We start from the raw sequence: 25,343 nt of genomic DNA, 5'->3' as shown, positions 1-25,343 counted from the left end.
TCTCTATAATGTATAGCTCAATGGTTGAGTGGGATCCTGAAAGATAAATATTGGAAAATATCAGAATGAGCATAATTAAAAGAAGAGTCTAATATGTAAATCATTCAAAAATAAGTGGTGATTTACTGTAATGTGTAAATTTTATCCTTTTTGGAGCTGACATACTAACCATTTACGGTTTTAATATCAGTCATCAGTACTGACACAGTGCGGGAGACATAATTGGTCACATAGTTTATTTTGTACACATGTAAAGCCACAGTAAGCTGGAAAGAGAAATTTGCGCTGATCACTTGTAGGACCTTTGGTGGCTAACGTCATGTGTTATTGCTGCAGTTTAATGTATGCTCACATAAATGTGGCAGCCATTTTAAAGGGGCTGCAGATTGCAGCAGCCGGAGACAGCAGGGTGAGGGAGGACTCCATGTGGTCAGGGCAGCTTGTAGGTGGGATGCAATCCATGCAATTGGAGCACTCCCGCTGGTACTGGGGCAGGGGCTGGGCAGATGGTCCCTTTAAAAGTAGGCCGGCACCAGTGCCCAATTTCTTGCTGTCCTCATGGTGGCTAGCCCACCCAGCCCTCTCTTACTCTGCTCTTTTAATGTTGGCTTTGTATTTATTTTGTTTCTGTTTGTTCAAGGGGTAGAGCCATATGGGGGAGCAGGGAGGATGAGCTTGCATGCAGGCCTCCTCCATGTTCAAGGGGCCTCCTAAAGGAGCTCTGTGATACTGAGCCATGGCCCCTTCCCTCTTGAAGGCTTTGTGGCTCACATATTAAGGTGATGGGGAGGGGCCATGGTAGAGGCAGGTGCCTACATACACCTCAATTTCACTTGTCATTTCCTGGGTGGCCACATACACATACATGGCATGGAGATTATTGGGATGGTTTGGCTGCTGGTGCAGGGGTTTCCTAGTGGCCTGGTGGCCACAAGATGGCTGGATCAACCCTTGTATGCGCTTTTGCTTGATTTGTGTAACAATAAAGCTGTGCCCATTAGGTGCCAAACCAGAGGTGTGTTGAGTCTTCATGCCGTCCTGCTACTTGCTTCCCTGCTATGCAATCAAATACGCTGTGTTTTGTTTGTTTGCTTTGCCATGTGAGAAGTATTGTCAACAAAGGATGAGTTTCTTTTGGCTAGGCAGTATATTTCCTTTTCTACAAACATCCCACAGGTCTTTCCTTTTTGCTACTCATAGGTACCTCATAATAGACCACAGTAGAGAGAAATGGTTATAGTAGATAATTATAAAGTTTTGTGCACAAAAAATACTGTAGTGAAAAATTAGCAACATTCATGAGGTAGCCAAATGAAGATTCAAAGAAGTGTTGGTTCTTATATGCCGCTTCTCTACCCGAAGGAGGCTCAAAGGGGTTTACAGTTGCCTTCCCATTCCTCTCCCCACAACAGACACCCTGTGAGGTGGGTGAAGCTGAGAGAGCCCTGATATCACTGCTCGGCCAGAACAGCTTTATCAGTGCTGTGGTGAGCCCAAGGGCACTGAGCTGGCTATAGGAGGAGCAGGGAATCAAAATTGGTTCACCAGAATAGGAGTCCGCTCTCCTAAACTCTACACCAAGCTGGAACATGGTATCCCATTCAGGTTCTGACTTTGAGTAATCCATTTATGCATTTCTCAGAGTGACCAGATTGGTGGGTGTTTCAGTCTAGTGACAAGGAGGATCTTCATACAAATCTGAGGCTGGCAGACAAACAATCATTTGTGTGTGTGTGTGTGTGTGTGGGGGGGGGGGGAGAGAGAGAGAGAGAGAGAGAGAGAGAGAGAGAGAGAGAGAGAGAGAGAGAGAGAGAGATTCCTAGGTTTGACTTCTACAGCCAGATTTTAAAAGAAGAATAATTGCTTTTATAGGCTGCTTTTCTCTATCAGAAGGAGTCTCAAAGCAGTTTAAAGTTGCTTTCCGTTCCCTCTCCCCACAACAGACTTCCTGTGAGCTAGGTGAGGCTGAGAGAGCCCTGATATTACTTCTTGGTCAGAGCAACTTGATCAATATTGTGGCAAGTCCAAGGTCACCCAGCTTGCTGCATGTGGGGTAGCATGGAATCAAACCTGGCTCACCAGATTAGAAGCCACCACTGTTAACCACTACACCAAGATGGCTTAGTTCTTAAATGTGAATTGTACTAAAATTCCATCTGCTTCCTGCCTGTAATTTCTTTAAAAGGTTCTCTTGATACAGTGAGAAAAAGAAAGCTTAGACTGAAGATGATCTTGTCTGATGAGTCTCATTTCAACCAGTCCTATGAATATAGCAATTCTAGCAGTTGTCTCTGTAGTAAAAGCAGATGGCAGAGGGCTGGATGTTTGCACCAAGGTTAATGCACTGAGCTTTTCACATCTGGAAATATGATTTTCCAAAGTGGCTTAGGTCAAAGAAAGAAATTGACTTTAGTGGTTTTGGCTCCATTTCTGGAGGATGTTTGTGTATGTCACTGAAAGGCTTGCACAATTTGCTGTGACTAGCAATCTCTGTGCAGTGTACTTCTTCAGGCAATTGTATTGTACAGTGCAGCTAAGGCATAGCATATGTGTACAGAGAGGAAATGTTTGAGAATGTTTGTAAATAAATGGAGATGGTAAACTTCACCTCCCCGCTTTGAATATTGTTACAGTATGCAACAATGATTCACCTAATTCACTTCCCAGCTCCACAAACCAGCCTATGTATAGTGAGCAGACAAGAGTCATATCCTGTTGTCGCTCTCAAGTAATTAGGATGTAAAAATGCATAGCCTCAGAACTTCTGTCTTGGATCTATCAGTTCAACAGTTCAGTCTTGTCATTATCAGTGCATTGTTGGTATGAAAACATCATGCCCTAGGGGGGAATGCAATGGAAGTCATGATGGAAGTCATGGCATGCCAAGGAGAGGAATGAAGGAGCAAGTGGAGAGGACAGGGCCACTCCACCTTGTTGCCACTATTTTCTCAGACCATTAAAAAGCCACTACTCCCTCCTTGTCTGCTGCCTGTCTGCTGCAACAGCAGGTCTGTGCTGGTCCTCTCACTACCTCTTTTGCTGTTGCTGCTGCCCTTGTAGGCCTCGGTGGGGCCAATGCATAATCATGGTAGCAGCAACCTGCTGGTGGCAGTGGAAACCCAAGCTTTGCCATGGCAGGTCCTTCCACCACTGTCTTTCAGTTTGTCAGAATGGCACAGATGCTTTGTTAACCTTCAACATATAAAATATTTTATTTCACAAAGAGGAAAAGGGTAGTTGAAATGAGGAGATGGAAATTTTAAATGCAAATGAGTTATTTTACAATTTTAAAGTTCTTTGTTACATGCTTTGAGAGGTTTTTTTTAAAGCTTTTCTTAGGTCTTAAGTTTTTAGTAGTGAGAGGCTGTAGTCACTGTGTTTATCCAAAACATGTCTGTTTTGTTTTTTTCTTTTGAGTTCCTCTGAACTCTTCCGGTTTTTAGAAGACATGTACCTTATAGTAGTTTGAGGGTCCTACATTTACAACCAGAATCTCAGGTCTCTCCTGTGGCATGTTGGACCTTTCACCACATTTGTTTAGTTTCCCAGCTATTGCGATTCCATAAGGAGATTAAGTTCAGTGAGCCACTCTAGAGAACTCTAACATGTTACTTTCAGGATAGTTAAGAAGTTAAGCCAGCATAGTGTAGTGGTTAGGAACGTGGAGTTCTAATCTGGTGAGCCAGGTTTCATTGCCCACTCCTCCTCCACATACAGTCAGTGGGGTGACCTTGGGCTTGCCACAGCCCTGATAAAAAACTGTTCTGACTGAGCAGTAATATCAGGGCTCTCTCAGCCTCACCCACCCCACAGGGTGTCTGTTGGGATGAGAGGAAAGGGAAGGCGAATGCAAGCAGCTTTGAGACTCCTTCAGGTAGAGAAAAGCAGTATATAAGAACCAACTCTTCTTCTTCTTCTTCTTCTTCCTCTTCCTCTTAATTAATTTAAACTGATCCTGCAAAATTATGTTTGGGCATAAATTACATAGCCCAGGATTCATCTGTGCTCAAAGATTTTTTTTTTTCTGGGATCATTCAGTAGTACTAATTTAAAGCCCGGTTATGGTCTAGTAGATTATTAGAAGACATAGTTCCATATGAATCTGACCAATTGGTGAAATCATCACGTGAACATTTACACAGAGTGTGCTAAGTTTATAGCACCAGCACACATGGACTGGAGAAGCATACAAGAGGCAAGTTAATTATTTCCTAAGAATCTGTAGAATCTGATGAGTAGACATGAGAATCAATAACGGGGGGGGGGGGACCTAGAAAGGTCCAAAGAAACTCTTTGCTGTTTAAACACTAAATAAAATACAACATACTGAGCAGACTACTGGACTAGAAATCACTTTCTGGCCGAACAGCTGCTGTGGAACACCATGGTGCCTGGAGAGTGATAAGTCATCACAATAATAACTTTATCTTTGAAATTATGGCATTTAGTGGAAGCAACATCTGATGAAGCCCTTCATGTTAGCAGTTTGATCAACCCAAAGTTTTCTGACCATTCAAGAAACCAAGGTGAATTCATTTGATTCCCTTTTCTCCAGCCTTTTCTACAAAGAGAACATAAACATTAAAATGTTTGCAGACTCCAGGTGCCATACAAAAAAAAAAGCATCCCCAAGGAAGAAAAATGGGCTTAAAGGAAAGAAGTTCAGTATATTCAAAATAATAAATTGTCTTCAATCTGTGGAAAAAATTTTGCCCTGTTCCTGGCAGCCTCCACTAAGACCAGTTCAAATTATTTTGTCACCCAAAGCGAGGTTCAATTGTGCAATTCTCCCCATTAGTTCCTAAATAGCAAAACATAGATTCATAGAAAAGTTTCCTAGGATATAATTTTCTTTTTCTTTCACATTAAATGTATAATATCAATTCATTGCAAGGGATCATTGCTCCATGACAAAATATATTTTATTAGGTATTACAATTCCCCTCCTTCCTTATAAACAAAAGAAGCTTTGTGTCACCAAGATTAACAGATTTATTGGAGCATAAATACATGCTGTGCAAATAGTTTGCTGAATTAGAATTTAACAATAGATTTAATTGTATTAACGAAGGCTTAAACAGACACTATTACATCTATTGGAAAAAGATCATTGTGCTTTTTTTTTTTTTTTTTTGAACTTTGGAGTTTGGCATGAAAATGGCATGGATCTTGCATTTTATGTTGTTTCAGTTCTACTGTTTGTAGTTTTCCCCTCTGATGAAGCAGTTTCTACCAGGGAAGCTTATGCTGAAATACAGCTTTTAAAAAGTAACACGAGACTCCATTTTAGTTTTGCCACCACAGAGGTACATGGTCATCTTGTCATCCCAAAGCCTGACACATGTAGACATCCCCACAAGTGTGCATCCCAACACTTCTAGGGAACATTTAGACCAGGGGTAGTCAAACTGCGGCCCTCCAGATGTCCATGGACTACAATTCCCAGGAGCCCCTGCCAGCGAATGCTGGCAGGGGCTTCTGGGAATTGTAGTCCATGGACATCTGGAGGGCCGCAGTTTGACTACCCCTGATTTAGACCTATGTATATACCAGCCTGTTCTGGCAGATGTCCCTCCCAAAGGTGTTGAAAAGAAAAACACTGGCCAATTATGCATGGGGTGGAAAGGCTGGCCTGGCAGCAGCATGGCAGTGGGGCTAACCCATGCTTATGCTTGGTGTTGCCACCAGGCCAGACACCTCCTAGCCCCGGCCTAGTTTAGAAGAAGATGAAGTAGAAGAGTTGGTTCTTTATATGCCGCTTTTCTCTACCCAAAGGAGGCTCAAAGCGGCTTACAGTCGCCTTCCCTTTCCTCTCCCCACAACAGACACCCTTTGAGGTAGGTGAGGTTGAGAGAGCCCTGATATTACTGCTCGGTCAGAACAGCTTTATCAGTGCCGTGGCGAGCCCAAGGTCACCCAGCTGGCTGCATGTGGAAGAGTGCAGAATCGAACTTGGCTTGCCAGGTTTGAAGTCCGCATACCTAACCACTACACCAAACTGGCTCTGATGGCCTGCCTTAGGGCCTCTGATAGCCATTGGCTGCCCTAAAGCAGGCTGATGCACACAGGGAGAGCCAGGTCTGGAAGGCCCAGATCCTTCCTGTGCTAGGATGACAGGGGACCAAAAATGCCCCACTCGGCTCTGTGGCATTTCACGGTGCCATGGGGTCGAATGGGGTTTTGTTTTGCTATTTTGCAGGAAGGTAGGTTTGCATTCTCAGGCAATCCCACCTTCCTGTAAATTAACCCCCACCCCCACCCTACTCAGCAGAACCTTTCTACTGCAGTTGCAATCACTAGGGGGCCACATTTTGGAGTGGAGCTGGTTTGTCACCAAAATGTGCTCCTCACGAGGACACAGAAAGTGATGCACCAGCTTGCGCCACTGAAATACATCCCCCATGGTGACACAATAAACAACGGAGCATGCTGCCCCACCACAACTGTGAGAGACCAAATTCTAAATAAGCAAACTCTTTGAATTAAAGGGTTTTTAAAATTAGAAATGCAAGCATCTACATTGAAGGCTTAGTCAGAACTGACTCAAAAAGTATAGGATAGGAGATCTTGGGACTTGAGGGGGCTCCCCCTCCCCTGGGAACTCAAATCAGGTACAGTTCAAAAGAAGTAATGATATAGAGATAAGAGTCCAGGCATCAAGGGACAGGAAGCCATGAAGACTAAAGGAACCAAAGAGGGAGGGAAATAGAGGGCAATAAGGGAGAGGAGGTGAGGAATGTTTGGGGAGGTTGATATACATAAAATGCAATAGCTGGAAATTAGCTTTGGGGTGTCAAATGAAAGCATCTGAGTTACATCAGGGCATACAGGTCAGGCTAGATGGACTCACTAAATCACAGCAGAGCTAGAATCATGGCAGAAACACAAGGGGGTTTCTGACTCAGTGTGTAATAGGTCTTTTATAAGCAATAGTAAATTAAACAGGGAAGGAAAGTAGAGGCGTCAATTACCCATCATCCTAAATACAACAATGGAGTTTCCAATTCTAATATTAATATTGCCTAATTTATTTATTCAATCCTTTGTTTATTTGTTTACTGCCTGCCACTCCCAGCAACTGGTCTGTGGTGGGGAGCACTGTAAAATCCCCACAATAAAACCCCAATAATATGGGGTTAATTAATTATTTGTTTCATTTATATCCTGCTTTTCCTCCCAATGGGATGCCAAAGCAGTTGCATCATGCTCTTCTCCCCCATTTTATCCTCATAACATTCACATAAGTCTATTTGGGGACGAAGGTCACCCAGCTAGCTTCCAGGCAGCCATCTAACTGCAATGCTGATTCTGTGAACTTAGGCAGATTGTAAGTAGGTGGGCAGAAGGGACTGTGTCGGTGCTTGGCTCTTGTGGCTGTTTCTTGAATGCCCAGGGAAATGTCATTTGCCACTTTGGGGTCAGGAGGCAAATTTCCTCCAGACCAGACTGGCCAGGTATTCTGTTTCTTTTATTTGGGGGGGCATCATCTGGGCATGGAATTGGGGTCACTGTGGTGGGCAGGTAATTGTTAATTTCCTGAATTCTGTAGGAGGTTGGACCAGAAGGCCCAGAAGGTTCCTTCAAACTCTATAAGTCTATGATCTGAGCCATAGATTTATAATCCTCAGACCTGCAATTGGGCTAATTGTGCTAAAAATGCAAAATGTTTAGGCAAGTTTTGAGAGAGAGGTTGGAGATGAGGCATTCTGTGAACAGTGCTATGAGGCATGTCATTTGGATCAACAGAGTGCCCCTATTTCTCTAGTACCCAGAGCAGTGCTGTGTCAATCACTTCTAAAAATGTGGGCCTTTAGGAGCCAGCTTGGTATAGTGGTTTGGAGCACAGACGTCTAATCTGGCAAGGCAGGTTCGATTCTGCGCTCCCCCACATGCAGCCAGCTGGATGACCTTGGACTTGCCACAGCACTGCTAAAGCTGTTCTGACCGAGCAGTAATATCAGGGCTCTCTCAGCCTCACCTACCTCACATGGTCTCTGTTGTGGAGAGAGGAAAGAGAAGGGAATTGTAAGCTGCTTTGAGACTCCTGACATATAAGAACCAACTCTTCTTCTTCTAAAAGCAATGAACACAGCCAGGCTTATGGAGAAGATCCCACTATTGGTATTCTGAAAGAAGTTGAGCTTAAATTGCCTGCAGTATGTGATAGCAAATGATCTGCTGCCTGCATTTCCCAATAAGTTGCTAATTATTCCACTTATTTAATTCCTGCAGGACCCAATAAATGTAATGTGAAATGAATTCCTGATGGGTTACTTCCAAGCATTAATGTGTGTTATGCTTGTTGGAATATGATGATTTCTCGGTCCCACTTACATGTATATATGTAGCATAATTTTTACATAATCAATTACTGTTTAAATCAAGTAACATTACTGGGCGGGAGGGCAGAGCATCAGACATCCATCTGAGCCAAATCTTGTTTCTAATTTTCCTCCTTACTGAGTTCTTACAACCTGTGCAGTTGTAATTATGTAAATCGAGTTGAATGGGAGATTAAGCCTAAAATTTGCAGAGAGAGTGAGTTCTATTTTAAAGGGTTCCTTTTGCTTCCCTCTGAGAGAAAAGTAGTTTCTACCATGGTGCCTTTTAGTTTGCATTTAAATGCATGATCCTAGAATCCCTTTGGGACTATCCACACAAGTCTGAGAAGATCTCCATCACCCTGCTCTGATTGGTTCTTTAGGCTAGATGGAATGTGTATTTGATGTCTTGCAGTTCTTTCTTTATGGATAACTTTTCCTCTCAATGCTGCAAAAGAATAAATTTGTAAGACTTTAGAAGTTTCCCAAGGGGCACTCTGAATGAATTTTTTGTTGTTGTTGATATGCATAAAGCTCCCATTTTAACAGTTTATATGTCTGAATATATATTCTGAAACCATCTCCAAAAGTGAACAGTCAAAGAGGATGTCTGTTTTTTGTTTTGTTTTTTTCCTGTTCTGTTTGTAATTTCGCATAAAAAATCTTTCAGTTGTTTGGTGCATTGAATTAATTGTGCTTGCAAACATAAAACAATTGTATCATCAAGGCCATATTTTTTCATAGGCATCTAGTGAAAAGCAAAGAATGTAAATGAAACAAAAAGGTTTCCAGTGTCCATTCATGCGGCTCTTTGATTCTCCTCTTTAGGGAAATGAAGTATAATAAACTCTTTAGGATGGATGCTATGGATTCACTTTTCCGACTACTTCCCTGGCAGCCTTTCATTCACAGAATTCTTGCTTTGGAGGACACTCTCTGTGGCATTTGGGTTTCCCAAATCTGGGAAACTCATGGAGATTTGGGGGCAGATCCTGAGAGGGTAGCCTTTGAGGAAAGAAGGGAGCTCCACAGGGAGATCTAAAGCCATCAGTTCCTGCACGGCAACTGACCTCTGTGATATGAAGATTGAATCCAGTAGAACCCTACTCCACGCCCCCCAGGCTGGCAGTCATAAATCCTAAACAAGTTATGTGTGATTAATTAGCGGACAAATCTACAACATACCATGGGAGGCAGAGTCAGCTTCAACATTCAGGGATTGAGGTTGTGCATGACTGATAATAACTCTTCAGCATTTCAGACCGAAGCCCTGTTGAGAACGATGCCTTTTTTAATTGGTATATTGTATACAAATATTTTCTTCCGTATATCCCAAACAAGTATACATATTGAACTGGTTGACAGGTTAGATGCCTGTCTAATGAAGACAATATATGTCTTTACACAAGCTGGACAAAACTTTACAGAAGCTGGCCCCATATGGTGGCTGCCACTTTCTAAAAACACTTGGTGGGTACCAGGAAAATGCCAGCAGATTCTACGGTACCCATTGGTAACACGTTGGGGACCCCTGCACTAGTCCATCTGATTGCTTCATTATGTTTTTTATTCATTTTAAAATAACATTTTAAATATTAATATGCCACTTCTCTCTGTCCAGTGGGACTCCAGCTGGAAATTGCTTATTTTTCCATATTAGTGCACATGTTCTGGCATACTGGAAATGAAAAATAACTATTCAAAGGTATGGTTGGGTGTCCTATCTGTATCTTTGCCATCTTATAAAATTATTTACAGATGAGGAGGTCTCTGTTCTGTATTGGGTGGCTTAATTTTTTTTTAATATACCTTCCACATCTCGTAGGAAGACCTTGCACAGCAAGTTGTGTGTGTGTGTATAGCAAAATGTTCTTAGCCCCAAGGATTGTGAGAGGTACAGTGCAGGAGCTTGAATAACCCCTGGATGCTTTAATCTTATCAAAGCAATTTCTGTAGTTGTCATTTTATGTGCTATTAAACTGAACAATGCTGTTCACCAATAAAGCCATTTGAAATAACAGCTCATTAAAACTGCTTCTCTAATATATAGCTTTCTAATTAATGTCAATGGGTTACAGAGCTTGGGAAGTGGAATTGACTGTAATGTTTTGGAAGTAGGTAAAATAAAAAAAAGATATTTTATCACTAATGACCTTTTAGTAAACCTAATGAAATCCTTAATGGTATGTATACATCACAGCGGAGCGCACAGTTGCTTTGTTATCCACTTCATTTTTTCCCCCTTTTACTCTTACATGTTGCTCGATTTAGTCTTATTTATTGCGAATGAAAAGAATGTCATTTTCAGGGAAGCATGAATACAAAACAGAGAGTAAGAGCACTGAAAATGCAGTGGATTATACTTTGTTTATAATACGTTGTGGTTGTGGTTTTGGACAAATTAAAATGCAGGCTCATGGGCAAGGGTTATACATTACTAGGTTAGTCTATTTGGTTAATGTTTTTCACTGAAACATTGGATGAGCTTGCATCAGTGGATTGTACTGGTGTGGGTTATTGTTGAAAAGTGGTTTCCTGTGCCGAGTTGTTTCCATTTTGACCCATTATGCACGGGGGGAATAACGCACATTCGGGGTGGAATGGCGGTGACTAAAATCACCGATAACGCACGGTGCCAGCTGCAATCGGCCGCAGCTTCGGTGTATGCCACCGAAAAAGCCGCCTTAGCGAAACGCAGAAGAAAGCGCAGCTTCCGGGTGACCGGGGCGCAACCAGCAGCGGCACCGGGATCGCCGCGTGCATAATTGGTTACTCTGGGGTTTGCCGCCATCGCACCCCGTCCTGTGCATAACCGGTGTGCTTCACGTCTTCCCCCTCCGCTTTTTCCATGTGACCCGAAATCGCCATTTCAGCAGCCGTGCATAATGGGCCTTCCTGAGAGCATACACAAAGATTTGGCTTTTTTGCTGAGTCCCAGGTTACTGGACTCTTAGGGAGATTTTCTATATAAAATTAATTATGTATTTTGATAGTTTCCATCTGTTTTATAGGAGAGATGCGAAGGAACTTTGTCCTGTTTCTTCAATATTACTATAGGGTCTGTCAGTAGAAGTTTTCACGCACTGTGATGGGCCAAAAATTGTAATGCGACTAAAAACAAACATTGTATTCCATACAAAAGCATGAATCATGTTTTATCAGTTCTATAGGGGTAACAACACTTCTGTAGCTACTTGGACATCTTCCCAGATCCTGATTAGCAAGATGCTTCTTTATCATTGTCCAAATATCTATCAGAACTTGTTTGAAAACTTTCAAATATCAAGAGTGCTTATTATTACTTTATGAAGGGCAAAACCAAAAAAAATCAGCACTAAGAGAAGTGCCCCCCCCAATTTAGAGCAACTACATTTATTCTCCAAGACACTAGTTATATACATCATTAAGCACATAATGCTGTTCATAAGTTACAGAGAGTACTTCATTTTCCTTTATACATCTGTTGAGTAATTCTCATGTTGCTGAACATGAACACATTTATCCAGGTACTGGTACCATTTCATTTTTTATATGACTGCATGCTGGCTCTATCATACAAATAGATGTATACGCATACATGCAGTATGTATCTGTAGTGTGTGCATGCATTGACTATAACATGTGAACACTGTTAATGGGTTTGAGTGTATGTGACACAAGGGGAGCAGCATTCACTAAACTGTACTTTACTGCTTCCTTCAACTCATCACCGCTTAGAATCATAGAATCATAGAGTTGGAAGGGGCCATACAGGCCATCTAGTCCAACCCCCTGCTCAACGCAGGATTAGCCCTAAGCATCCTAAAGCATCCAAGAAAAGTGTGTATCCAACCTTTGCTTGAAGACTTCCAGTGAGGGGGCGCTCACCACCTCCTTAGGCAGCCTATTCCACTGCTGAACGACTCTGACTGAGAAAAACTTTTTCCTGATATCTAGCCTATATCGTTGTACTTGAAGTTTAAACCCATTACTGCGTGTCCTCTCCTCTGCAGCCAGCAGAAACAGCATCCTGCCCTTCTCCAAGTGACAACCTTTCAAATACTTAAAGAGGGCTATCATGTCCCCTCTCAACCTCCTTTTCTCCAGACTGAACATTCCCAAGTCCCTCAACCTATATAGGGCTTGGTCCCTTGGCCCCAGATCATCTTCGTCACTCTCCTCTGTACCCTTTCAATTTTATCTACATCCTTCTTGAAGTGAGGCCTCCAGAACTGCACACAGTACTCCAGGTGTGGTCTGACCAGTGCCGTATACAATGGGACTATGACATCTTGTGATTTTGATGTGAAGCCTCTGTTGATACAGCCCAAAATGGCATTTGCCTTTTTTACCGCTGCATCACACTGCCTGCTCATGTTTAGTTTACAATCCACAAGTACCCCAAGGTCTCGTTCACACACAGTGCTACCTAGAAGCGTATCCCCAATCCAGTAGGCATGCTTTTCATTTTTCTGACCCAGATGCAGAACTTTACACTTATCTTTATTAAATTGCATCTTGTTCTCATTTGCCCATTTTTCCATTGTGTTCAGATCTCGTTGAACTCTGTCTCTATCTTCCGGAGTATTTGCCAGTCCTCCCAATTTGGTGTCATCTGCAAACTTGATGAGTAGTCCCTCCACCCCCTCATCTAGATCATTAATAAATATGTTAAAAAGTACCGGGCCGAGCACCGAGCCCTGAGGTACCCCGCTACTCACCTCTCTCCAGTCTGATGAAACACCATTGACAACAACTCTTTGAGTGCGGTTCTCTAACCAATTCCCTATCCACCTAACTATCTGAAAATCCAGATTGCAGTCCTTCAACTTATCCATCAGAACATCATGGGGAACCTTGTCAAAAGCTTTACTAAAATCCAAGTAAATGACATCAACCGAATTTCCCCGAACCAGCAAACCTGTTACTTGGTCAAAAAAGGAAACTAGATTGGTCTGGCAGGACCTGTTGGAGACAAATCCATGCTGACCTCCTTGGATCACCAAATTGTCCTCCAGATGTTTGCAGATCGCTCCCTTTAATATCTGCTCCATTATCTTCCCCACAACAGAGGTCAGACTCACTGGTCTGTAGTTTCCTGGGTCATCCTTCCTCCCTTTTTTGAAGATCGGAATAACGTTTGCTCTTTTCCAGACCTCCGGGACATCTCCAGTCCTTAAAGAGGTTCCGAAGATGATGGACAAGGGCTGTGCAAGTTCTCTGGAAAGTTCTTTGAGTACTCTCGGGTGCATTTCATCTGGACCAGGGGATTTGAACTCATCCAGTGCAGCTAAATGCCTCTCGACAACCTCTCTATCCATATTAACCTGCCACCCAGACACTATCCTTTGGCTACAGCCATCTCTAGATGTGCCTAAACACTTTGACCTGTGGGAAAAAACTGATGTAAAATAGGCACTAAGCCTTTCTGCTTTCTCTGCATCTTTCGTTAGAGTTTGTCCATCTGCACCCAACAGTGGGCCTATTGCCTCCTTGACTTTACGTTTGCTCCTCACATAACTGAAAAATCTTTTCTTGTTACAATGGGCTTCCCTGGCCAATCTTAGCTCACTCTCAGCTTTGGCCTTTCTGATGATTGATCTACAGTGCCTAGTAACCTGTAGGTACTCTTCTTTAGAGCTCTGTCCTTCCCTCCATTTCCTGAACATTTTCCTTTTCTTTCTTAGTTCCTCTTGAAGTTCTCTGTTCATCCAAATAGGCTTCTTAGAGCTCCTGCAGTGTTTTCATATTTCTGGAATAGTCATTGATTGAGCATGCAATAGCTCTTGTTTGAGTTGCGCCCACCCTTCACATGCTCCCTTCCCTTCCAGCATTCTCGTCCATGGTATGACACTCATCATATCTCTGAGTTTATTAAAGTTTGCCCTACGAAAATCCAACATCCGCGTCTGGCTACAAGATTCCTTGGCTCCCCATCTCAAAAGGAATTCTATGAGGACATGGTCACTTCCCCCTAGGGTCCCCACCTCCTTCACCTCATCCACCAACTCTTGCCTGTTGGTCAGTATTAAGTCCAGTATGGCTGAACCTCTTGTGGGTTCATCTACCATTTGATAAATGAAATTGTCAGCCAGGCTTGCTGTCTTCCCTTTGAAATCATACCCATGTGTGTTTGTGAACTCCCACAATCACCATGGGAATAAAGTGGGGGTCTGCTATGGGAGGAGGAAGAATTGGGGAAAGTCACCACCTTTTCATATGGGAGAAGTATTATATCAGACAAGATGTTAAACCTAAGTCTTAACGTGATAATAATTTGATGACCTAAGACCAAGCCATTATCTTTCATCTTTATATCTCACTTTGCATATGAAGAGTCATAATTCTGACCTCCTTACCAACATTTTTATAAGTGTTGGATATTAAGGATTGGTAAAGTCTTAATATCCTTGAAGTTAGCAGAGTGCCTTGATGAGGCAAGTAACACAGCGGCTGGCAGAGTGCATGTGGAGTGAAAACAACAAACAAAAAAACACATGTTCACAAACGTGGTACTTAACTAATATAACTACTGCTTAATAAAGAACTTAATACTACATACTTAGAGGTAAAGATAAGGTTCCTATTCTATTCTAAATAGCTGGATGGAGAGAGATGCTTGAAGCACCTCCCTGCCATCATGTTGCTTGCTGGAGAGATGGAGGAGAAAGAGAATGGGGACTGTGAAAACAGGAAATTACCCTCTAGGGACAGGTCAGTGAGATCAAAGGTGAGAGTAGTCAGTGTCCTATCTATCTCACTATCTCTATGGCAAGAGAGTGCCTGTTTACACCCACACATCAGGAGACATCGCACAGATAGTTGTTTTCCAACAATAAGATCAGTCATACTGAGATGATGTTTCTTGACACATTAGAGATATTATGTTATCTGGTATGGTCCTTTAAATTTGTTCTTGGCTAACACTGGATTGAAATTTAAGACACTTGGATAAGAAATGGTGAATGTAGTAATAAATGGATTTGGATTCTCCAAATTATAAAATGCATTCCTTTCTCTTGTGTTTCATCTTGGTTTTAGCCAGCTGTCCCCCTACCCCCAATCAGAAGTGTTCCTTAATACAAAACCTAGCATGAAGAAAATGTCGTGATCAGTCATTTCCATTCTGTGGGAATTTTCTATTTACAGGGAAACATGAGGGGGCATTCATAAATATGATTCCTGACCTATAACCTAGAGGTATAGTGCATATTGCCATTTTAGCATTCTACTGCCTCATTCCTGTTTTATTCCACTGCATGTGTAGACTGAATCTAAAGCATACTCTTTCTACATTGTTGAGCTGAAGAACCTACCCTAAAGGCATAGTATACTTAACTTTATTCTCTGCACTGATGGATACTGTAGTCTGGATTAAGTGAGTTAAGATGTGTGGAGATTATATTAGAACAATGTGCTTTGGGGTAGGATTTGAATTTTGGGTGTCCTTCCACTGTTAAGATTGCTTAATTTGATCCACAGCTTGGCACTAATATAAAAATGTTAGACTGACTTTGAAGATATCTTTAGAACTTATGAAGTTATAAGTATTAAATTAGTTCAAGATTAGCAGCTATGTTTATTTGTAGCAGCAAAAAAGAGTATGAGTCCAGTTGCACCTTTAAAAAATAACAAAATTTGAGGGTAGGATACAAGGTTTTTTTTTTTTTGTGTGAGTCACTGCTCACAACTATTAAATTGTCAACATATTAGAAAATATACGGATAGCTCAATTGGATAAGAAGCTACAAAGAGTAATTTTAACTCCACAGTATGATCATCAGGCAGGCGTTTTCTCATTGCAGTTTTACAACGTGTGTTATAATACCAGTGTGGGCTTCTCTTATTCCCAAATGTTACCAAACGGAACTTCATGTATACTGACCCTTTTACTAAACTGCTATATAGTTTATTCATCATTGTTGGGGTTCACCTTTACTGCTAACCCTTAAATCTAGCAGGCAGGCTAGATGTTTCCATTTGGTGTTTCAACAGTATGGGAATGTGGTTCAGTTCTCTTGCCTGTAACTGATGCTGGTACCCATCCCATACATTTCTGCATCCTTACATTCTCCTCCTCTTGCAGGGGTGGAAGGGAAATGGCCCATTTGTCATAGCAGGCCTCTTATTGACTCCAGGGCCTTCAACTTCTGCAGAACTGCTGCTGATGGTACTGTGCTGTGTAAAGCATACAGAGCTGTGCAGGGGTGAACTCAAGACCTGAAACAGGCATGTTCCTCAGGTTGAGTAAAGCCAAAGGAAGATCTGAACCATCTAGTAAAGCTTATTTGAACATGTGTTTGATTGTTTGAACCATGCATTCCACCTGACCATTGGATTGGGAATAGTCAGGTCTGGAGTGAAAGATAGAGATACCCCATTCAGATGCAAAGCATTTCATCACTGAACTCGCCAGTGGGATATGGTTGCAAATGAACTCTTTAGGAATATCATGACAAGCAAACAATGATCTCATCTTGGCCACAATGATGTCAGATGTCTTGTCAGGCAGCAGTAGCACCTCAGTGTATTTGGAATAATAGCAACTATAAGGCACAACTTGACTATTGCGATTTTAAAAGGTCAGTAGCCAACTTGAACTAAGGCAATTCCATAATGTGCAGTTTTCTCATTCAATCTTTAGCCACTGCAGCAGGGATGGTGTTGCCTATCCAGTTTAAAGTGGCTGGAAGGTTATTGTTGATATGGTGTACCATGCCTTAGAGCGATCAAGAGTAGACAGAGAGCCCATGGATAGCATTATCACATCCTTTTCTAGCTCTTTGTGTTCTCCCTTCATTCTGCAAAGTTTAGCAAAATGATTTTTTCCCCCTCAAGCATTTGTAACAAGTAACCCCAGAGGCTGAACACTGTCTAGGCTTGTGTGTATTTCCACACTTATTGCAAATCTTCTGTAGTTTAGCAGGGACAGGTGGGAGGTCTGCTGGAGGCTTGCATGCTTGTTGCAACAAGCTGGAACAGTTTTGCTTTTGCTCCACAGCATGCCATTTTGCATCTGAAGATATAGCTCCGGCCAGGGTACTTGTAAAAGCCTTTGTTCTGCAGTTATCGGTTGCCTCCTGGAGGGCGAGACTGGGCTTCTCTAGGCGTTTCTCCAAGAACTTGCTATTAGTTATACTAAATACAAACTTTTTGCTTACTATGAGAGCCTGAGAAGGAACAAACCCACAGTGCTATGCTTTAAGCTCAGTGACAAAATCATCTATTCTAGCAGCCTCATATTCTAATTGCCAGAACTGGTATCTCTCAACACAGGGATCTTTCTGGGCTCACAGTAGGGTTGGAAAGCTCTTGAAACCTCTGTTGGGGATCTTCTCGTGAGGGTGTGCAAACAGACCTTGCAAATTATTGTAAACTTCAAGGGCCTTGTCTCCTGTGCAGTACAATAACACTGCAATTTTTAAATCTTCACACTCTTTTTCAGCCCCGGTGACTTCAAGGTACAGTTTCAAAGTTTGTTCCTATCTCCTCCACTTCTCCCCTAAATTTCCAATAAAGACAAGTCTGAGGGAGGCTTAAAATGCTCCATTGCGTTTCTTGGTGTAGTGATTAGGAGTGCAGACGTCTAATCTGGCGAGCCGTGTTTGATTCCGTGCTCCCCCACATGCAACCAGCTGGGTGACCTTGAGCTTGTCACAGCACTGATGAAGCTGTTCTGACCAAGCAGTAATATCAGGGCTCTCTCAGCCTCCCCTACCTCATAGGGTGTCTGTTGTGGGGAGAGGAAAGTGAAGGCGATTATAAGCCACTTTGAGACTCCTGATAGAGAAAAGTGTCACATAAGAACCAATTCCTCCTCCTCCTTCTCTTCCTCCTCCTCCTCCTTCTTCTTAAGTTGCAATTTGAAACCTTCCTTTACAATGCGGGAGACCCAAAGGAGCAACAGGCCAACTTCTGACACCATGTAACATCCCCCTTTGGTGGTGGGTTCCCTGGTTAGAGCCCTCAGAGAGGCACCTGTTCTCAGATCCATTAAGCAGAGAACAAGCTGGCTCAAAACATCAGCAGTTTATTTATAAGGAGACGACTGCAACACCAGCAACTTCAGCTAACAGGCAAACTGGGCAATGAAGCAAGAGCTCCACCCAATAGGACCAAACTAAGTTACATAGATATTAGGAGAGGAGCAGACTGTTCCATTACGTTGTATAAAGTAAATATTCCACATGATGGGTTTGAGTGTAGTAGTCACTCAGGAGACAGATGTCCATTTCCTTGCCAGGATGATTAGATACCCTCCTTGACTAAAGCACCAATGCGTCCTTGACAGGGAATTGGCAAGTCCACCGCACAACTAATGCATGATGTTCTAACGACCTTGGCTCCGCAGAAATAATGAGGCATAGCCTTAGGCTATAAATCACACTGATTTGGGAACTGTAGGAACTCATTCTGTTTTGCCTGAGGCAAAGGTCTGCTCTGCTGTCAGCAGAGTTTCTTAGACTCCTGGCTTCCTCTGTCATGGTAATCAAGTGCCAAGAAGGCTGCTTATAAAAGAGTTTTTCAGGAAGTCCCAGGTTGCTTGCTACTAGTTTAACTCATGTAATCCCAGCAGCAACATGGCTGTGGCACCAGGGAAGGTGGAACTATTCTTAGCTGCTTTGGTTGAGAGATTTAAATAAAGGAGGAAAACATTATACATCTGTTACAAAAGCCTGCCTGGACCAGAAAAATCCCCTACAGCTAGTATGGGTTATTTTATAGATCTCAAATGAAGAAATTGTCTTGATGAGCTGCTAGCTCCCCTTGCAAGCGAAAAGCCTAGGGTTTATCTGTTTGGTCCCCCCTCCCCCCTTCCATTGCTTTTCTTTTTATCAGGGTTCCTTCGAGGAACAATGTGGATAATGGGATAATGATCCTAACCGTTTGAAATTTCCAACAGGAGAAGCATAAGACTTATGATGCTTTTAAGAGATTAAATCGTAGATGGGAACCAGCATTTTATGAGATGTTTGCTTAGGAAGCACTCAGACCGACAGGCTGAGATCGCCAGTGCTTCTTGAGGGCGCAGCGGGGATTGGGAGAAGCAAGGAGGCCATAAAGGCTTTATTAGATGTCAATTTCAGCAACCCAAAGCATCTATGTACATTAGGCAGGGCCCTGAGCACAGTGTCCTCAGCAACCCTGAGTGTGAATTTTCAGAATGCAGAAGGGAAGGTGAATGGCCTCGGGCCGCTGTGCATGTCAGCCTGTGTCATCTGCCGTTACTGTCTGCCTCGAGGTTCAGCTTCGAGTCCTTTAGGCCATAAGAGCATGGGAGGGGAGAAAAAAGGGACTCTAACGAAATCATCCTCAAGTCAGGACCAGACTAGACGCCTCATGGCATATGGCATGCAACAATTTTCCAGTTGAACTATTGATGTTCTGAAAAGCTGTCATAGGAAACTGCAATATAGAGTAAGGAACAGTGGGGGGATGAATTGATCCTTTTCCCTCTGGTTGTTCTTCTGCTCAGAGTTTCCTTCTCAGTTTCCATTCAAATCAAAACTAGGGACGATTTTTGTTTAGCCAAAAAATGATAGAAGGGGAGCTTATTCAGCCGCTTAGTGTGTCTTAATAGAGACCCAAAGGGGCTCATCACATCTGGATCCACTTTTATTCTCACAACAATAACCTTGTGAGGTTTGCTAATGAGAGGCTGTGATGAGCTCGTCTCCCAGAAAGCTTTATATGACACAACAGAGATTTCACCCACTATGACGCACCACATTTCCTTATGTCTTGTATAGGAAAGTCAGTAGATAATAGAAACGTATTTCCTTTGAATTGTATGTATGGAGCTCAAATTTATAAAACTGTAAAAACAATAAAAACAAGAGGGAGTGACACAAGCCACACATATAGTTATGTCTTTACATCCAAAGATCTAACACATTTCAACCTATACAGCTCTTCCTCAGAGGTCAATATTAAGTACACACAATTGTTTTAGGAAAAAACACAGATATACATAAAATATGTCTTTATAGCATTTTCAATCACCAGGGTGGTAAAACAGCTTCTTCTTGTGTGCACACAAGAGCACACAGCGGGTTTTGTTCAAAACCAGGGAAGAGTATTGAAGACAGTCCCTTGAAATACCTTATTTGCATAAGAACCTTTAACAACCAGTGGATATTCAAGGGACCTCCTCTGGAATATAGAAGTTGGTTTGCCACCCTGGTAAGAGCTTTGGATTTAAAGGCATAACTAATTTATATATGTGTAACGTGTGTCCCTCCCTGCTGTTTTTAATAGTTCTATATATTTGAGCTTCATAAATAAAATTCAAAGGAAATACGTTTTATCATATAAAGTAGCGATTTTCTCACCCATCTCAGGTTCTTAACTCTATTCCAGGTTGGGATCTTCTTCCCCTTTCTGTTTGTTTTGAGGAAAGTCAGTAGACATAATGGAAGACCAGTATTGTTTAATGTTGAGAATGTAGGACTGTGTCCCGGGATACACACTAGCCAAATTCCCTGCTTACTGTGTAATCTGCCCTCCCCTTCTGTTGTTCTGCTCCTAATGTCAGCATCTCATGGCTGCTTTTTATTTTTAGAAAAACTGCTGGGAGACGCAGTGCCATCCTAGAGAGAGTTATAACCTTCTAAGCTTTGGAAGGGGGCAGCTCTGCTTTAATTTGCTCCCTGTGTCCAGACATAGTCTTGCTAGGCCTTCATTTGACAAACTGGTCATTTCATTAAACATCCATAGATTAAAATGTTGTGTAAATCCCAGTTTATCTATGGATAAATTGAATGCTACCATTAATAGTTTTCCTTATTACAGACAGAAAGAAAAAGGGAGAGAAAACAAGAATATTAGTGGTAGTATTCTGATTCCCCCCTGTCCATTACCAACTAACAAGGGATGGGCTTTCTGTGAACTATTGGAATTGATGTATGTGGTATTGTTTTCACTTGGCAAGGTGAAGGTTAAGAAAGGGTTCTAAATTTGACACTCTGTAGCAGGAATTAGATGGGTCTAATAAGAAACCTATGCGCCTCTTGTGGTGCAGGGTGGTAAGGCAGCCAACATGCTGTCTGAAGCTCTGACCATGAGGCTGGGAGTTCAATCCCAGCAGCCAGCTCAAGGTTGACTCAGCCTTCCATCCTTCCGAGGTCGGTAAAATGAGTACCCAGCTTGCTGGGGGTAAAACGGTAATGACTGGGGAAGGTACTGGCAAACCACCCCGTATTGAGTCTGCCATGAAAACGCTAGAGGGCGTCACCCCAAGGGTCAGACATGACCCGGTGCTTGCACAGGGGATACCTTTACCTTTACCTTAATAAGAAACCTGGCAGTATTATTATGATTGAGGTTTGTCTATTTTAGAAAGCCCAGTGGGTTTTGAGAATGGGTCCTTTATATAGTTATGAGTTTGCCAATGGAAATTGTGTTGATGCTCCCAATGCCTCTTGCTTATGGCTAAGGGATTTGCATTTCAGACAATGAAGTAGAACCACTGCATTTAACAAGACATCATTCTCTGAATGCTCAGCTCATAAATATTTCTGCTTATACCATTTATTGCTTATTAATATTGCCAGCAGCTAAATACATTGCAATCTGGTGTATCCTGCTCTCCCTAGGCAGTGCCTTGAAGAGCTCTCGCTTTTTCTTTTTCTTTTCAGAAAGTTAACATCTGACCTGGCAGAGCTCCTCTCTAAGGTTTTGCTTATTTGCTCACCCAGTGCCATCCCAGTAGACATTTCCCCAGAAGAAATTTTGAATGAAGGAATGTTGACTTCTGTTCAGCAGCATTTGTGCTTCACACAACGTGTCTTGGAGTGAATGTTGTGTGTATTTTAATGGCTCACTCCATATCTAGTGATAGTAAATGAAGAGTAAGTTTTAACTGATACGGCAATTCTAAACGAGCCAATGCAGCTGACCACAAAGTTTCAATATGTGACAGATTTTATCCTGTCTGTCTTAATGCATTTGGTTTGGAAATTGCACTTCAGAAAGGATGGGCTGTGTTTTTCATGTTTGTTGTTGTTAGGTGCAAAGTCGTGTCTGACCCATTGTGACTCCATGGACAATGACCCTCCAGGCCTTCCTGTCCTCTACCATTCCCCGGAGTCCATTTAAGTTTGCACCTACTGCTTCAGTGACTCCATCCAGCCACCTCATTCTCTGTCGTCCTCTTCTTCTTTTGCCCTCATTCGCTCCCAGCATTAGGCTCTTCTCCAGGGAGTCCTTCCTTCTCATGAGGTGGCCAAAGTATTTGAGTTTCATCTTCAGGATCTGGCCTTCTAAGGAGCAGGCAGGGCTGATCTCCTGTAGGACTGACCGGTTTGCAAGAGTCTTCTCCAGCACCAGAGTTCAAAAGCCTCAATTCTTTGACGCTCGGCCTTCCTTATGGTCCAACTTTCACAGCCATACATTGCAAGTTTGTCATGTAGTTCAATTCAGATAAAATATGCTGACTTTGCAGGATGTTTTTTTTTACCGTATATGTTGCTCACATATCTATAACCCCTGACATTTCAGGCTCCTTAAGTGTCAAGTGGCTACTGCTTGGGTGTACCAAGATCCAGAATTTGGAGCAGCAATCCCTTTATGGAAATGGGGAGTTTCCCAGAAAATAAACAGAAAATAGAATAGAAAATAGAATCCAAACTTTTTTTTTGTTTAGAAATGACAACACAATAAAAGCAGTAGGCATACAGAAAGCTGTACGTTCTCACACACATGTAGTGTAATCCTAACCCTAAAAATATAGCACCTGAGCAATAGAAGAACAAAATAAATTGGACCAAATGTAAACATAAAAGCCTATCTGATAAACATGAGAGGCCTAGAATGTCCAGAATGGAAGAAGGGCACACAGCAATTCAGTGTGCCAAAGGACCCCATGTAGTCATTGAAAGAGGAGAAGAAAAGCAGAGCAGAGACCAAGGCGTCGATGGTCACGCCCAAATTCCTGGCTTGGTCCCCACCTGGTGGAATGAGCTCCCGGGCCCTGCAGGGTTTGTCAGCTTTCCGCAGGGCCTGTAAAACGGAACTCTTCCGCCAGGTTTATGGTTGAGGCTGGGGTCTGCGAGGTAGAGCCTGAAGTATACATCACCCCCCCCCATTCTCTATCGCCTTGGTAGGTAGGAGTAGATTGTGATTGGCTGCCACCATGTTATGTTATGATTTGGGTAGGAAATAAATAAAATAATAATAATATTATTATTATTCTGAGAAAGGGAGCAAAATGCCATTTAAAAGAAAGTTGTAATCTCAGTAATTCAGTTAACTAAAATCCTACAATAACTTGGTATCTTCTACATAGTACTAACAGCATTCAGGATAACGTCCCAAGAATTATAACACTTTTACCTTGACAACCATATTTTGAAAGTTATTTTCTTCTTTTTGCAACAGTATATACACATATATACACATACCTTTTCTGCACAGCGATTAAAGGCCGGGCTACCACTCATCTTGTAGTGGGGCTAATCCGCACTTCCAGATGATGTCGGTACCAGCCTGGCCCTAGCCCAGGCCTGGCCTGAATCAGGTCCTCCATTGCACTATGACAAGGGAACGTGGATACCTCAGTGTTCCCTTTTTCACTCCTAGTGCCAATGGGGCCATTCTCACAGCAGGCTCATTTGGAAGAAGGGTCAGGCTTTCTAGGCCGGGCTCCTACCCCACCTACAGTGGCCTGGAAGGGACAAAAAAAGTCAGCTCTACAGCACTTTGTAGTGGCATGAAGCCAACTGCAGTTTTATTTTTATTTTTTCACGAAGGTGGGATTGCATTGTAACGCAATCCTTTATTCTTGAAAATATACCCCCCTCCACTGTAGCCTTTGATCAGTTTCATTTTCAAAACAGTATAGTGGAGCCTGCCTCCTGTCTTCAGAATCTAGGAAATGCCTCAAGCTCATTTTGGGAGAGAGGTGATCTAAAAGGAGGAAGACAATGATATCAAAGAAAAGCAGAACAGAGACCAAGGTGTCGATGGTCACACCCAAAAGAAGAAGAAATTGCCCAAATTGCCCTGGCTGTGGAGAGCTCATCTCCAATAGAGAATATGCCAGATTTTTAAGGTCCCCCCCCCCTCTTCTGAATAAATGATTGGAAACAGGAAGTTGTTTGAGAGCCGGTTTGGTGTCATGGTTAGGAGTGCAGACTTCTAATATGGCATGCCAGATTGGATTCTGCACTCCCCCACATGCAGCCAGCTGGGTGACCTTGGGCTCGCCACGGCACTGATAAAACTGTTCTGACCGAGCAGAAATATCAGGGCTCTCTCAGCCTCACCCACCTCACAGGGTGTCTGTTGTGGGGAGAGGAATGGGAAGGCAACTGTAAGCCACTTTGAGCCTCCTTTGGGTAGGGAAAAGCGGCATATAAGAACCATCTCTTCTCCTCCTCCTCCTCCTCCTCCTCCTCCTTCTTCTTTTTGTAGCGGTGTATGAGAAGATACAAGCCTAAATTCTTCCCAATCTAAACAGTTCACCTTTCTTACCTATTAACAAAGAAAAGAACAGGCAATTGTAAGGGATGCAGGGAGATACCCCAGCTATGTAAATTCCTCACTGTCAGATTGAAATATTTAATATACTTAAAGAATGTGACCAACAGAAGTCAGAGAAGGAAGCTTGTGGCTTTGGATGGAGGGAGGACATGAATGCACCACTGTCTTTTGAAATGTGCAATCACACTGAAGGCAAATTGTGGGCAGCTTGCAGACCAACCCATCAGGAGACTGAGCATTAATAGTTTCTAACAGGTGATCCATGTCAGGCAATTAGATTTACAGAGAGCTAATATAACTATCAGTATACCACATACAGAGGGGAAAGTATGACAGTAGAGAGGGAATTAAGATGTGGGTTGACCATAATCTGTGTGAATTCATCCTAATATCCCCTTTCAAGTGAAACACTTAAAACTAGGAACTAGAATGCACCACAATTACAGGACATACAGCAACATTTCTACCACAATTGGCACCATGTCTACAACAAGGAAATGAAGGCTGTTTGTGACTTTCTCCTTAAATTGCAATGCAAGAATATATTGCAACAGCTCAGGT

The 25,343-nt window shown here is 42.5% G+C and overlaps 1 protein-coding gene across 10 annotated transcripts in view; it reads left to right on the top strand.

Moving 5' to 3' along the window:
- Positions 1 to 25,343, top strand: part of PTPRT (protein tyrosine phosphatase receptor type T) — a 769,637-nt gene that overhangs the window by 521,458 nt on the left and 222,836 nt on the right. The window lies entirely within an intron of this gene.

This window comes from Paroedura picta, chromosome 4 (assembly GCF_049243985.1).
Source record: "Paroedura picta isolate Pp20150507F chromosome 4, Ppicta_v3.0, whole genome shotgun sequence".
In the NCBI taxonomy this organism is placed as follows: Eukaryota; Metazoa; Chordata; class Lepidosauria; order Squamata; family Gekkonidae; genus Paroedura; species Paroedura picta.
This window is presented reverse-complemented; position numbering and strand designations above follow the sequence as displayed.